Source organism: Mastomys coucha, unplaced genomic scaffold (assembly GCF_008632895.1).
Source record: "Mastomys coucha isolate ucsf_1 unplaced genomic scaffold, UCSF_Mcou_1 pScaffold13, whole genome shotgun sequence".
Classification (NCBI taxonomy): Eukaryota; Metazoa; Chordata; class Mammalia; order Rodentia; family Muridae; genus Mastomys; species Mastomys coucha.
The window spans coordinates 62,751,956-62,765,585 of NW_022196895.1; positions in this window are offsets into that span (position 1 = coordinate 62,751,956).

Genomic DNA, 13,630 nt, shown 5'->3' on the forward strand with positions numbered 1-13,630 from the left:
TCTTTAGGAGAGATCACATTCCATGTCTGTTAGAATTGTTGTGTTTTTTAATGTCAAGCTTATTTTGTACTGGTGTGCTAGACAGAGTGAAGGGTTTCATAAAAATAACTTCTTTCAAGTGTATTTTAAATATTTTTATGTTTTGGAGAATTTCATACAAGTCCTATATTTACATCATTTCCACACCTCCTTTTCTATCAACTCTTCTAATGCCTCCCTTACTCCCTCTCAAGCTTAGACACCTTCTATAATCATTATTAGTATAGAATAATACACACACACCTTATTGAGCCATTCCTTATTTATATGTGTTTTAGGGCTGACCACTTGGGATTGGATACTCTATCAAGGGACCCTCCCCAGAGATTTTCCATCTCTCAGTAGCCATTGGTTACCTATAGTACTTCATCTAAGGGTGGGACCTTGTGAAATTTCTATTATCTGTGTTGTGATGTTAACTGGGATTGTCATTATGCAGGTCTTGTTCAGGCAATCATAGCACTGAGATTTCATGGGTGCAACATCCCCATCATATCTAGATGGCACTGTGTATCATCAGGGCCTTCTACTCATCTGGCCCTTATAATCTTTCGATTCCCCTTTCTGCCATGTTCCTAGAGCCTTAGGTATAGAGATTGCATTGTTGAAATGTGAATTAATGCCGGCAACTCCATGGTTACTTATTATTTACCTTTCGGCCAGCTGTGGATTTCTGTAATGGTCTCTTCTTTAACTGGCTGCAAAAATGAAGCTGAAGAGTGAGTACTGTACTGATCTGTGAATATAAGGATAAATATTCAGAATACAGTTAAATTATATTGGCCTAAGAAAATGGCAACAGTAGGTTCTTCTTTAGGGTCTATGACCTCTCCAGAAATGAAGAGTTGAATGGGTTTACAATGCCAGCCATGAATTTCTTCCTATGCATCAGGCCTTAAGTCCAGTTAGACAGTTGCTGATTGCCCACAAGACGTCATCGGCATTATTGCACCACTGGAGGTATCTTACTTGGGCTGGTCATTGTTTCGTTTTGTTTCATAGGCTTTATAACTGGGTAATCCTTTCTTTTTTCTTTTTTTCTTTTTTTGGCAATTTGCCCAGCACCTTCCAACGCTGTGAGAGCTAGTCTTTAGACAGAAGGCCTCCAGGTCAGTTCTAGTTTGACTACTCCACGTCTGGTGTCCAAAGTATGTGGTGTCTTCAACCATAAGGCTTCAAGTCCTAGATTCAAGTACTAAAAGGCAGCCAAGGTCACTAGTAATAGCCCATCTCCTGGGCTCCCTGATCAACAACTTGGAAGGGAGGATTCTCACGCTTGCCATTGAAGTTTCTGCTAGATCGTGTATGTCTCTTGGAAGAGGTCATTATTACCCCATGTGGTATAACGCCATTTAAATATGCATGTACATACACATGAGTACACACACTTGAGTTTATAACCTATGTCTCCCTACGTCCTTTCCAAACATCTTTAGTGTTATTTATCTCTCTGCCATCCCCCTCCCTTTGTACATTCTTCACTTCACCCTCTCATTTGGCCCTTTTCTACTTCATAGCTCTCATGTCCTCCTATCATCATCTCTATACAGTTTTCCTCCCCCAGCCCCATCCCCATGTTTCCTTCTTAATTTCCTACTTTCTATGGTTATTCCAGGCTGAATACTTGGTGCTAGGATCTACACATAAGAGATAGCACATGTGGCATTTGTCTTTCTGAGTCTGGAGCTACACCACTCAGCGTATTTTCCAGTTCTACCCATTTACCTGTTCGTTTCAGGATTCCATTCCTCTTTACTGACTGGAATTCCATTGTATGTATCTATGAAGAATATTATATATCATGACCATATTCAACTCTATCCTTCACATTCGTACCCTAACACTCCCCCCACCTCCAGGAGTCTCCTTTCTTCCCCCAGCCTCCCTTCTTTTTTCATATATAATGGATATTATATATGTGTTGCTTTGTGTATCTGTATGCAACCTTGGATCCACAAATGGGAGAAACACAGTGTTGTGATATTTGGCTTCTGAGTCTGTTCTATTTAACTTCAGCTAATGATCTTCAGTTTCAAGAGTTTTCTCTGCAAACTTTCTAATCCTATCTGTGGTAAACTATGGTTCCAACCCTCTAATGTCACACTCTGCTTTTGAAGGAAATAACTCCCCTCCTCAGCCCTCTGGAACACACACTGAACTCTGTTGTTCTCTCTTCACCATTGAAACGACCATTTTTCTATCATCACCTTCCTTGTAGGACAGCTGCCTTTCAACCATTGCATAACACATCCTCCTGCAATTCTGCAAGTTCTTAGGTGGGTGTCATGAGCCACCCTCCAAGCCTATGCTTCTCTTCAGTGTATTAACTGCATTGCTTACTCACCCACTCCGTTTTTCTCTCATTACCTAACCCTGGCCTTCCAACTCTATTTATACATTGTCCCAGGATTCCAACTCTTCAGCTCTGCCATTTGCCGCTGGAGAAATCCCGATCTCTCATCACAGCTTGTTTCCTCAAAGCTTGAAAACCACAGCTCTAATTTCTGGATAAGATACTTGGGCTCATTGTACATTTGCTTTCCTGTAGACGCTCATGATAACATCTCATTTTTAATGTGAATTTGTCTCAGATATTCTTCATATAAGATCATCTGGTGGAAAATTTATATATAAATATTATTTATAATAGCAACTAGGCTAAAATTAAACATTCAAGAGATAGCCACTCTGCCATAATAGCAAGCCAAATCCCCTGTGTTTAACTGAAGGGGAACTCTTTCATTTCACAGCAACAATAAGCTGGATCCTGAAGGTCCAGCTAGAAAGCTATAAAACATTTTCTCTTTTTATGTGTGATAAGAATAATCACTCTTCCTTTAATATTCTGAGGAAACAATGAAAAAAGTTAAAGAAGAAAAACCTCTGGGGATATATTCTGAGGAAAACCTTCCAAGCCCCACCAAAACTATCTAAAGAAGAGCTATAAAACTAAGACTGTAAAGTGTGTCAAGAACGAGGGAAGGTGTGCATGTGTGTGCGTGTGTGTGTGTGTGTGTGTGTGTGCATGTGTGTGTATGTGTGTGTATGTGTTTGTGTGTGTGTGAGTGTGTGTTGAGGTGTAGCCTCAGGTGGAGATGTAATTTCCACACAAAATGAATTCACGACTCACTCACAACAACAACTTCTGGCCAGCCAGTCTAGCCAAATTGGAGATAATGAGTTTCAATGAAAGGATCCGTCTCTCAAAACAAAGTGAATAAATAGTTCTTGGGAAACAACACCAAGGTTGTCTTCTTGCACACACATGTGCATGCAATACACACACATACACGAACAACATAATTTTCTACATAGAATTCTAATTTATCAGCTATTCACACTCAAATCATTTTGCTTTCTTCATGGGACGTCAGCATTATCCAGATTCTGAGTTACTGGCTGAAACCTGGAGACAAGAATAATAAGACAGGAATGGTCTGTGAAGGGTATTTAATATGATTCATGCCAGTAGAGAGGAGTTGTGGCATAGACAGTCCAAACATCATTACCTTTGTCTTTCTAGAGGACATTCTTGTCACAGGACTGTGGATAAATCAGGTTATTCTGAAACTCACCACTGGTTGGAGAGTATTTTCAATTCACTTCTACTACAGAATTATTTTTTTTTTTTTCAGAATTATTTTTGAGGAAAAGACTTATCCAGCTAACCATAGTCGTGTTCTCTCCCTCAAAGTGATATGGACTAGAAAGTATCAGCTTCCAATGACTCAACACATCCCTAGGTGATAGGTTTCTCTCTTTAAACTCAGTTGTTTTGATCCACACTGGTGTAGCTGTAGGCAAACTCACTGGCTCTGGCTTATAAAGTTGATCCTTGGAGTGGTACCATTGGTATACAAGCTTATACCCTGCCGACCTCTTGTCAACTTGACTTCTAAGTTTCTACTCCATTAAAGTCCAAACACAGTTCTTTTCTTACAAAGACTTTACATAAGTAATTTCCTGCAGAAATAGCATCAAACGTTTCTCTAAGATGAAGAATGTTGCTTTAATTGTTTCTTCACCAATGTGAGCTGATGCCTGTGGTTGTGGAAATGGAGCAGTACACAGTACCCCAGGCCAGCTCATCCGGATGTGTCTCTTGTTGGGGAGATAAACATCACATTCATTATTAGATCTCTGCTGTAGTGCCACAGGGGTGACAAGCAGTGGAGAAAATAAAGCACACATGGAGGATGAATGACTGGATGGGATATTTTAGAAAGGGGGGGCACTTTTGAGTACTTGGTAATGAAGGCATGAAACTCATGGATATTTGGGTAAAATTATTTTCTTAAAAGGTAATGGTGTACAACGCAACAGGGGATAGTTTCCTCCCCTGTAGGGAAGAAGTAGCACAAATAGGGTAGGGATGAAGCTCTAAGGCTGCAGAAACCATGTCACAAATGTCCCCATAGAACATGGTGGGGGTGGATGCACATTTTATTCTGATAGGGAGGGACCATCGTCGGGATTTTAAGGGAGAAAATCATGTATTCTGATAACTACTTTTGCTGGAAACATGTAAAAGGTTTGTCACAGATCACATAACAAATATTGTCTAGTCCAGGACTCTCCCATTAACCTTTCTCCTTTTTTTTTTTCTATTACTCTGTCCCTTTCCTTCTTTTCCTTCTTCCCATTTTCATGGGCTTTGAAATTCTGTCTTGCTCTGTAGCTCAGGACATCCTGGACCCTCCATCTTCCTGCATCAGCTCCCGAGGGCTGAGGTTACAGGTGCAATTTCACCATGCCTGCATTTCACCATTAATTCGGGAATTCATATAAGCTGTGCTACTGGGGTAAATTGAAAGAGAAGCTCAATTGCTGACCCTTGGAGGAATATTGTTAGAGGTTAAACAAACCACTCCTGGGTTGTTTAAAGTCTTTTTGAAGTCTTTTCAATTCTGCCAAGTAACCCAAGTAACCTTTTTTGTTTTTGTTTTTGTTTTGTTTTGTTCTTCTTGTTGTTTTCCTAAATGTAAAACAAGGTGTTGTTGGTTTTTTTTGTTTGTTTGTTTCCCTGTGATGCTGCCCAATCACAGTGTTATCTGGCTGTGTGGGACTTTATCAGAGTTGCCACACATACTACAGGTCCAAAAACCTAACAGCCTACCCTAACTTTCCTATTGTTCTGGAGGCTGGAAGTCCAAGCAAATGTCAAGCACGCATCTTCTATTCTCTCCTGCCTTAGACATGGCTCTCTTCTCCCCGTGACTATAATTTCTCTGTATATATTTATAATCTAATTTTTTTTCTTATAGGGGTATCAGCTATATGAGGTTAAGGTTCATCCAGAAAAACTCATTTTGTCTTTATTATTTCTCTAAAGACCCTAGCTCCAAGTAGACTCATTTAATGGTACTGAGAATTAGAAGTTCAGTGTGAGTTCTGATGGGGGCAATTCAAGTCGCAACAATCCATATTTTCTTATCTGTCTCATTCTTGCTATGAATCTAATCTATAAGAAAACTGGGTTGGCAAGGAAGGAAACAATGTCTCCCACTTTCTGAGCAACCCTCTGGAAGTGTGCCTGGAAGTGGAGTATGATGCATCCTGAGATCTTCCCTGGAATACTTTCTCCTTATATCTCCTACTCACTTCAAGTCCTTGCCCCACCTCCAGCTCATTGCTGTTCCTCACACAGAATTCCAAGGAGGTGCTTCGGAGGCACTGGCCAAGCGCATGGTCCACGCTCCCCCCCTACCCCGTGGAACCACCGTAAAGCGCATGGAGATGAGCTTTCCTACAGCAATGAGCTGTCCTGTTCCAGATGAGAGTGAGTTCAGTGGACTTTGAATGGGATCCCGAGAGTTGAGAATTTTCTGATTTGGAAAGCCAGGTACGTCTCAGTATGGTTCTGAGGTCTCCAACAGAGTTTCTAGCGTCAAAAGTCTCCACATGGAAGAAATGTGACCTGAAGCCCTACACCCTTGCCTCAGCACAGACTGTTTTCATGGCTCTCTGCCTGGTCTTACCTTGGTGTTTGTCTTTTGTAGTATCCTTCACAAAGACTGTTCAAATATTGACTTTAGCATTTGCATAGTGCAATTCTCCTTGGCCCATCTAGAAGACAAATTTTAGCTAATCATGCCTCAGAGACAGAATTAATGGTACACATTTTTTATTGATTTAAGTTTTATTGCATTTTGATGAGAAAAGATACATGATTTCAATTTATCTGAATTTGTTAACATTTAAAAACATATTTTAAGTAAATAGAATTAAATCACATTCTTGTTTACTTTTGTACCCCAACTCCTCACAGAGACCCCCCCTTCAATACCTACAATACCTTTTTTGTCATATCCTTTAAAATTTATAAAATATAACAATAAAAATGAGTATTATAAAAGTTGTTTGATACAAAACAACAATCAATATAACAGTGTTATGTAGGTGTTTGTCTACAGCAATAATGAAAATATGTTTTTCTCAATATAAATTTTAAATAACTCCAAACATATTAACTGTATATTTAAAAATAATACATCACTACTAGTATTTTCTTAAATGAACATAAATACATAAAGTCTTTTTGTTTGTTTGTTTGTTTGTTTTGTATTTAGTAGAGCTTAAAATCTTGGTTCTTACTGTGGTACAAAGCCCAAAATAAGAACAATTTTTAGACATTGGATTTTATTGTAGTAAGGCTGTACTTCAGTGACCCTCACATCACCAAAGGATTTAACCTCCATCGTAGCTAAGCTGAGAGTTGACAGTTTTGCTGCACCAAGGAATGAATTGTAGGCACAATTTTTGGATACAGACTTCCTGCTATGGTCAAAGCATATTGACTTGAGTAAGTGACTTTATTCTCAGCCCACAGAGAACAGGTTACATTCATTTAAGAAATGGTGTGTGTATTAAGATGGTCTATCCAAAAAGTCACTCACCAACTGTTTCAACTGTTTTGCTCAGAGGGTGGCACAGACATTAGGTAAGGGTAAGAACTTGGTTCATTAGCTGTGATAATTTGGAAAATCATTCATCTTAGAGAAAGAGTAACTTATAAAGTCTTCTTCTTCAAATTTGATATAATAGTTACAAACATCAAGCAAAGCATTCAGTCTCACTCTTTGTTGTTCTCTTATAAGCCAGCTCCCAATTTAATTGTCTACATTTCTTTTGGCTGTTTAAATACTTTTGAAATATGTAAGCTGTTCTGAAAACCATAGTATAGTATAAAAACATGAAATAAACAATACTACTAATAGAGAGGCTGAGATAGGAGAAGCAGGATTTCAAGACCATTATGTGGTACGCAGCAAGACACTGTCATGAACAAACAAGCTGAAAGTGTATATGGATTGTACAATGTTGGACCTATTTCTCCAAGTACCAAATTAGAGAGATCATTGGATGACAGTCAACAAATTTCTAATTCCTCATATTTTTGGATTTCAATTGATTAGGATATGTTGGTAATAATTTTCATATTAAGATATTAAGAAAAAGTAATTGTTACTTCCTGTTGTTTTTGTTGTAAGAGGTGGAATTAGGTTTGTGTGGGTTTGTTGAAAGATTACTTTCTTGTTTCTTCTAGGGTATAGTTTTGCTCCTTATGTTGGTGGTTTCCATCTATTATCCTTTGTAGGGCTGGATTTGTGAAAAGATTTTTTGTAAATTTTGTTTTGTCATGGAATATCTTGTTTTCTCCATCTATGGTAATTGAGAGTTTTGCTGGGTATAGTCACCTGGGCTGGCATTTGTGTTCTCTTAGGGTCTGTATGAGATCTGCCCAGGATCTTCTAGCTTTCATAGTTTCTGGTGAGAAATCTGGTATAATTCTGATAGGCCTGCCTTTATATGTTACTTGACTTTTTTCCCTTCCTGCTTTTAAAATTCTTTCTTTGTCTAGTGCATTTGGTGTTTTGATTATTATGTGATAGGAGGAATTTCTTTTGTGGTCCAGTTTATTTGGAGTTCTGTAGCCTTCTTGTATGTTCATGGGCATCTCCTTCTTTAGGTTAGGGAAGTTTTCTTCTATAATTTTGTTGAAGATATTTACTGGCCCATTATGTTGGGAGTCTTCATTTTCTTCTATACCTATTTATTATCCTTAGGTTTGGTCTTCTCATTATGTCCTGGATTTCCTGGATGTTCTGGGTTAGGAGCTTTTTGCTTTTTGCATTTTCTTTGACTGTTGTGTCAATGTTTTCTATGGTATCTTCTGCCCCCGAGATTCTCTCTTCTGTCTCTTGTATTCTGTTGGTGATGCTTGCGTCTATGACTCCTGATTTCTTTCCTAGATTTTGTATCTCCAGGGTTGTCTCTCTTTCTGATTTCTTTATTGTTTCTATTTCCATTTTTAGATTCTGGATGGTTTTGTTCATTTCCTTCACCTGTTTTGTTATGTTTTCCTGTAGTTCTTTAAGGGATTTTTGTTTCCTCTTGAAGGACTTCTAGCTGTTTACCTGTGTTCTCCTGTTTTGTTTTGTTTTGCTTGTTTGTTTTTTGTTTTGTTTTGTTTTGTGTTTTGTTTGTTTGTTTGTTTGTTTGAGACAGGGTTTCTCTGTGTAGCCCTGGCTGTCCTGGAACTCACTCCTGTAGACCAGGCTGGCTTCGAACTCAGAAATCCGCCTGCCTCTGCCTCCCAAGTGCTGGGATTAAAGGCATGCATTACCACCGCCCAGCTCTCCTGTATTTCTTTGAGGGTGCTATTTATGTCTTTCCTAAAGTCCTGTGTCATCATCATGAGAAGTGATGTGCTCCTGACTCTGGAGCACATGGCAAATTCAACAGGAGGGAGCAAACCAGAGCCCCAGTTACCATTGCGTTGAGATGGAATGCAAAGAAAACAGGTCACCTTCAGAACGAACACCTAGAGCCATCGGAAGTGCCTTCTAAGGCCCCCTTGCTTAAGCCAGGCTTGTCTTCCAACCCAGGATGAAGGTGAGCAGGGGCAGAGAGCACACAGAAAACAGCACACAGAAGTGACAGCTCAGTAGACGTTAGGCAGCCTGAACATAGGATTCTGAGCCAAGGAGGAAGGACTTCAGAAGTAGAGTGCCTGGTAATCCAAAACATGAGCAAAGATACACAAGCAAGACCAAAGCAAAATGCTTTCTAAAAATTTGATATGCAGTAAGTAATCTTTTGAAAACCTGGTCAGATAGCTAATACTGAAAACAAGCAGGGCCTCGTGATCTCAAGAGAAAATTCAGTACCTGCCCTGGGATTTGTGTTTGAGTTTGGGAGGACCAGGAAAGGATTAGGAGAAGTTTAAGATTTTTATCTTCTGTTCCAAGGACATCGTGACAATGTGCCTAGCGTGCTCTGTGAATGTGTTTGGAGTCTAAATCTAATCACATGCAGGCTTGGATGATGGGTTTTCTAAACATCCAGAATGGGGTGGATTTTAAAAGCCCTTGGATGATTAAATCTGTATAAAAAAAGAACAACAAAGGCACCAGAGGCTGAGGCTCACTGCACCTGTTAGCAATTCAAGATGAGCACTAAGGGGCAGAGAGGAAAACAGCAAGAAGTCACAGCTCAGTAGAAGTCAGACAGCCTGATCAGTACAGAAGCCATTTAAACCCCGTGCACAGATGTTGAAAACGTCTGAAATAAAACGATGAAACTTGTCACCATGATCTCTTTTCACCAAACTGAATCACGGCTTCCAGTTTTTCTGCTGACAGTATGGTTGAGAACTAATGGATCATCTCTGCTATTGCCATGTTCAGATGAACTGAGGAAGGCACTCTGCATTATTCGTATGTGTGTGCTTGTTGGCCAGTGTGCGCCCACGCATGCTTCTGAAGAATTTTGCATTACACAATTACAAGCAACCATTGAATGCCAGCTAATATTAATGTAAACACCACATAATTGGGATAGTGGTAGCTTATAATGGCTGTTGAACTGTGCAAGAAAGAGAGAATTGATAAATATATTTATAATGCCTGAAAAAGGGGACTTTATAACTCTTAAAAGACTCATACATCCCGATTAAGACATACTGTCTCCTAGAAGATAAATATGTTAGGAAAATCTGTGTTGCCTTTCAGGAAAAAAAATGTAAAGTCAATCTCACTGCCAGGTGATAGGCATTCTGGAGGCTCTGCTGAAAACTCATAAGCTCTAAATGGATAGAGGAAATAAATAATTCTGGATTTCTAGAAGCAGCTTTCTTGGGTGAGATGTTTTAGAAGCACACCATGATCTTGATGGGTTTTATCTTCCTTTGCCCAGTTAACTGAGACTGTCCCAGCCTCACCCTCTAAAGCATGCACTCCTCTGTGCAGTTTTACCAGAGAATAGCATTTGTCTCAAGGATATTATAAGCGTTAGATGCAGAGCGTAGGCAAGACTTGCAGATCTTGGATACTCTGTAGCCAGCACAATTATTTATCACTAGTGTGTATATTTGAAAACTATTAAGAAGACATTATGGTAGAAAAATTGGAAGTGCAGAACATGTCAGCTTTCTGCAGTCCTGAGCCTCTCTCTTCCTCCGGGGCACTTACATTTAAATGAGCTCTCTTCCTTTTAGTCTCTGAATCTGATGTGCACATGGTCCCATGGCTGCCCACCCTATCCATCCATAGTGTATACTTCCCACCAAGGCGTCTCAGAAACTGCCTTGTTTGCTCTTTTCTTCTGATTTTAGAATTTTGAAAGTTTTTGACCTTGACACTTATTTGGAATATAGACATCTATTTTTTTTTTAATTAAAGAAAGTTTTAATTGGACTTTTTTGAAAGGATGAATATCAGGAATAACACTCAAGGGTTCATTTTCAAAGGATCCTTGAGCTAACTACAAATGAACGCCAACATCACACCCCTGCTAATGCCTACTAGTATAGCTATCCACAACCCCACCCCCACCCCCAAATCCTACCATGCTATCCCTTCACCCAAACTAGAAGTTTGGAGCAGAAAAGGACAGCCAACCTTGCTTGCAAGTTTGTGTGTCTGTTTTTGTTGTGAAGCAGACAAACAAAATCAAAGAGGGAAAGATAGGACCCAGGAGACACAAAAGACTGCCCTCCTGATGGCTGAAAACAGGGAGGAAACCTCAGGCAGGGTTGTAAAGATTGTTCAGGGCTCGGGGTTGTGAAGAGTGTTCTCTGCCCCAGCCAGCCTGCCTGCCATCCTAGGCTGATGCTTGGCTTTGCAAACTTGTACAATAAATGGCCTCAACTTCACTGCTCTGAGTCTTCTATCTCCTTATTATAAAGTGAGGATCATAGTTGCTCACGGGGGAACAAAAACACACCTCTACCCCCATACCACATGCTTTCTTGCTAATGTGATACCTAAACAGTGTGATCAAAACTTTATTTTCTTCCTTGGTAATTCTGTATGTGAATACACTGTATTTAGACCATATCCTACTTTCATACTTCACCCCCTCCCAAGTTTTTTGTTTGTTTGTTTGTTTGTTTTTTGTTTTTTCGAGACAGGGTTTCTCTGTATAGCTCTGGCTGTCCTAGAACTCACTCTGTAGACCAGGCTGGCCTCAAACTCAGAAATCCACCTGCCTCATCTCCCAAGTGCTGGGATTAAAGGTGTGTGCCACCACCGCCCAGTCCTTCCCAAGCTTTTAAAGAGTAACTGAAAAATAAAATGTTAAGAATTAAAAAAAAAAAAAGGGGTGCGACAGCAAACTGTCTAACAGAGTAGACTGTTGTGTTCTTTCAGGCACATTCACTGTAGCTCTTGTTACATGAGACAGGAGGAGAAAGCATACTGTGAATGGCCTCTGTGACGATGCTGAGGCCCCACTGCTCTGTAAGGGCTATTATTTCAATCTTTGTTGTTTTATCGGGAAGTAGCAATGAATCAGTCTGAATTTTTGTTAACTGATTGGCAGAGGACTGGACAATCTCATAAATCAGATCTGAGCATTACCTTGTGAATAGCGTTGAAACACGGGGAAACTCCGATTCTTCTAGCTTGCTTCCTAAAGGTATTTCTCAATGACTAGATATCATACTGTACATTTTACAAAGCCAATGTAAAATGTGAAGATAGCTAAAAACACATTTTGAACTTGGAATGTCCACCTAATACAAGAGAGAAGTAATTTAACAACACCTTTCAGGGACTAGACAAGTTTGAACGATTGTTTCTTTTCAATGAATGAGAAATAATAGAGTGCTTCCATGAACAGCCTCAAGCAATAGCCAATAAGCTAGGTATTTCTTAGAAGGCCCAAAGTACCAGCCTGTAGGCCTCCTCTAATCTGCTTTCCTATATCTGCTGAGCAGTGGGAGTGGAGACACCAATCCTAAAAAGCTGGTAGAACTCTGAATTGAACATCTTCTAAGAACGTGACCCATGTTAGATCTCTGATTACTATGACAAACACCTGAAAGGATTGTTCAGGACTTTTGGTCCATGTTAGGCTAGCACCATTATTTGGAGGTAATGTTAAGGCAGAACAGCCTAGCTGAGAGGATGCTCCTCTCATCTCTGGCATTTGGGAAACAAGTAGTAGAACAGGAAGGAGCTGGAGTCAAGTTTCACCTTTCCTGGACATCCATCTACTCCTCCTTTTACTCCACATCTCTTATCTTCTACCTCCTCTGAATAATGCATCAGATTATGATCAATCAATGAATTAACCCATCTGTGATCAGCTTGGGATGAAGCCAAACTTCACGAAGCTGGGTTCTCAGTGTAACTGGTATTATTCGTATTATTCTGATTTGTCTGAGGGAACTATCAACATCAGTGACTCTTCTCAAAAGAACAGAGTTGAAACCCTAATAGATCCCATCAACACTTGTATATACACATTAAGATATAGTCAACAAAGTCAATATCAAGCCAGAAGTAATTTAAGGAGAGACACAAAATTGCAATTCTAGTCAATGGGGTAGTTTGGAGCAAGGTATCCGTAGATACATCCTATTTATTATAAAAATCAAGCTGTTGTTACTTTGTAGGATAGAAGGGTTTGGGGGGATATGTATAGCGCTTTGGCTCCTTTATTTCTATTCCCAGCATTAATTTTAGCTGGTTTACCAACTTAAAAATTGTTCTGAGCATGGAATTCCTTGTTCTTCACTTTCATCTCATTGCTGTGTTTTCAAGTTCATCTCCAGGCACAAATTCTACTTATTATCCAGTGCTTCCCCACAAAATAGCAATTAGACAGGAAAAAAAGGAGCTTAATATTCAGAATTGTCACAGAAAAAGTTAGCAGCCACCACAGACACTACTCACTTGGCTGCCCTATGTGTTAGATCTTTGCAGCTCCACTTCCAAGATCATATTTTATGTTCCCAAGCTTTCAGCATTTTCCCTGTCTATTTTTTTCATGGCCATGCTGTTCAGGCATGATAAAAGAAGTATTAAAACATCTTCAATACTTGGCCCTGCAAATGGATGGTTAATTTTCATTGTCAGTCGGCTAGTGCGCCTCTCAGCATGTCCCTGAGAGTGAATGTAGAGAAGTTAACTAATGAGGGTAAACCCATGCTGGAACACGGTTGACACAGTCTCACATGCTGGAGTTCCAGGATGAAGGAAACGGAGAGAGCAAACAGATCACCGGCATTCAGCTCTCCCTGCTTCACACTCTGGCTTTGGCAGGAGGACTTTACGGAAGCCAGAGCAGTTCTTTTGACCAGGCC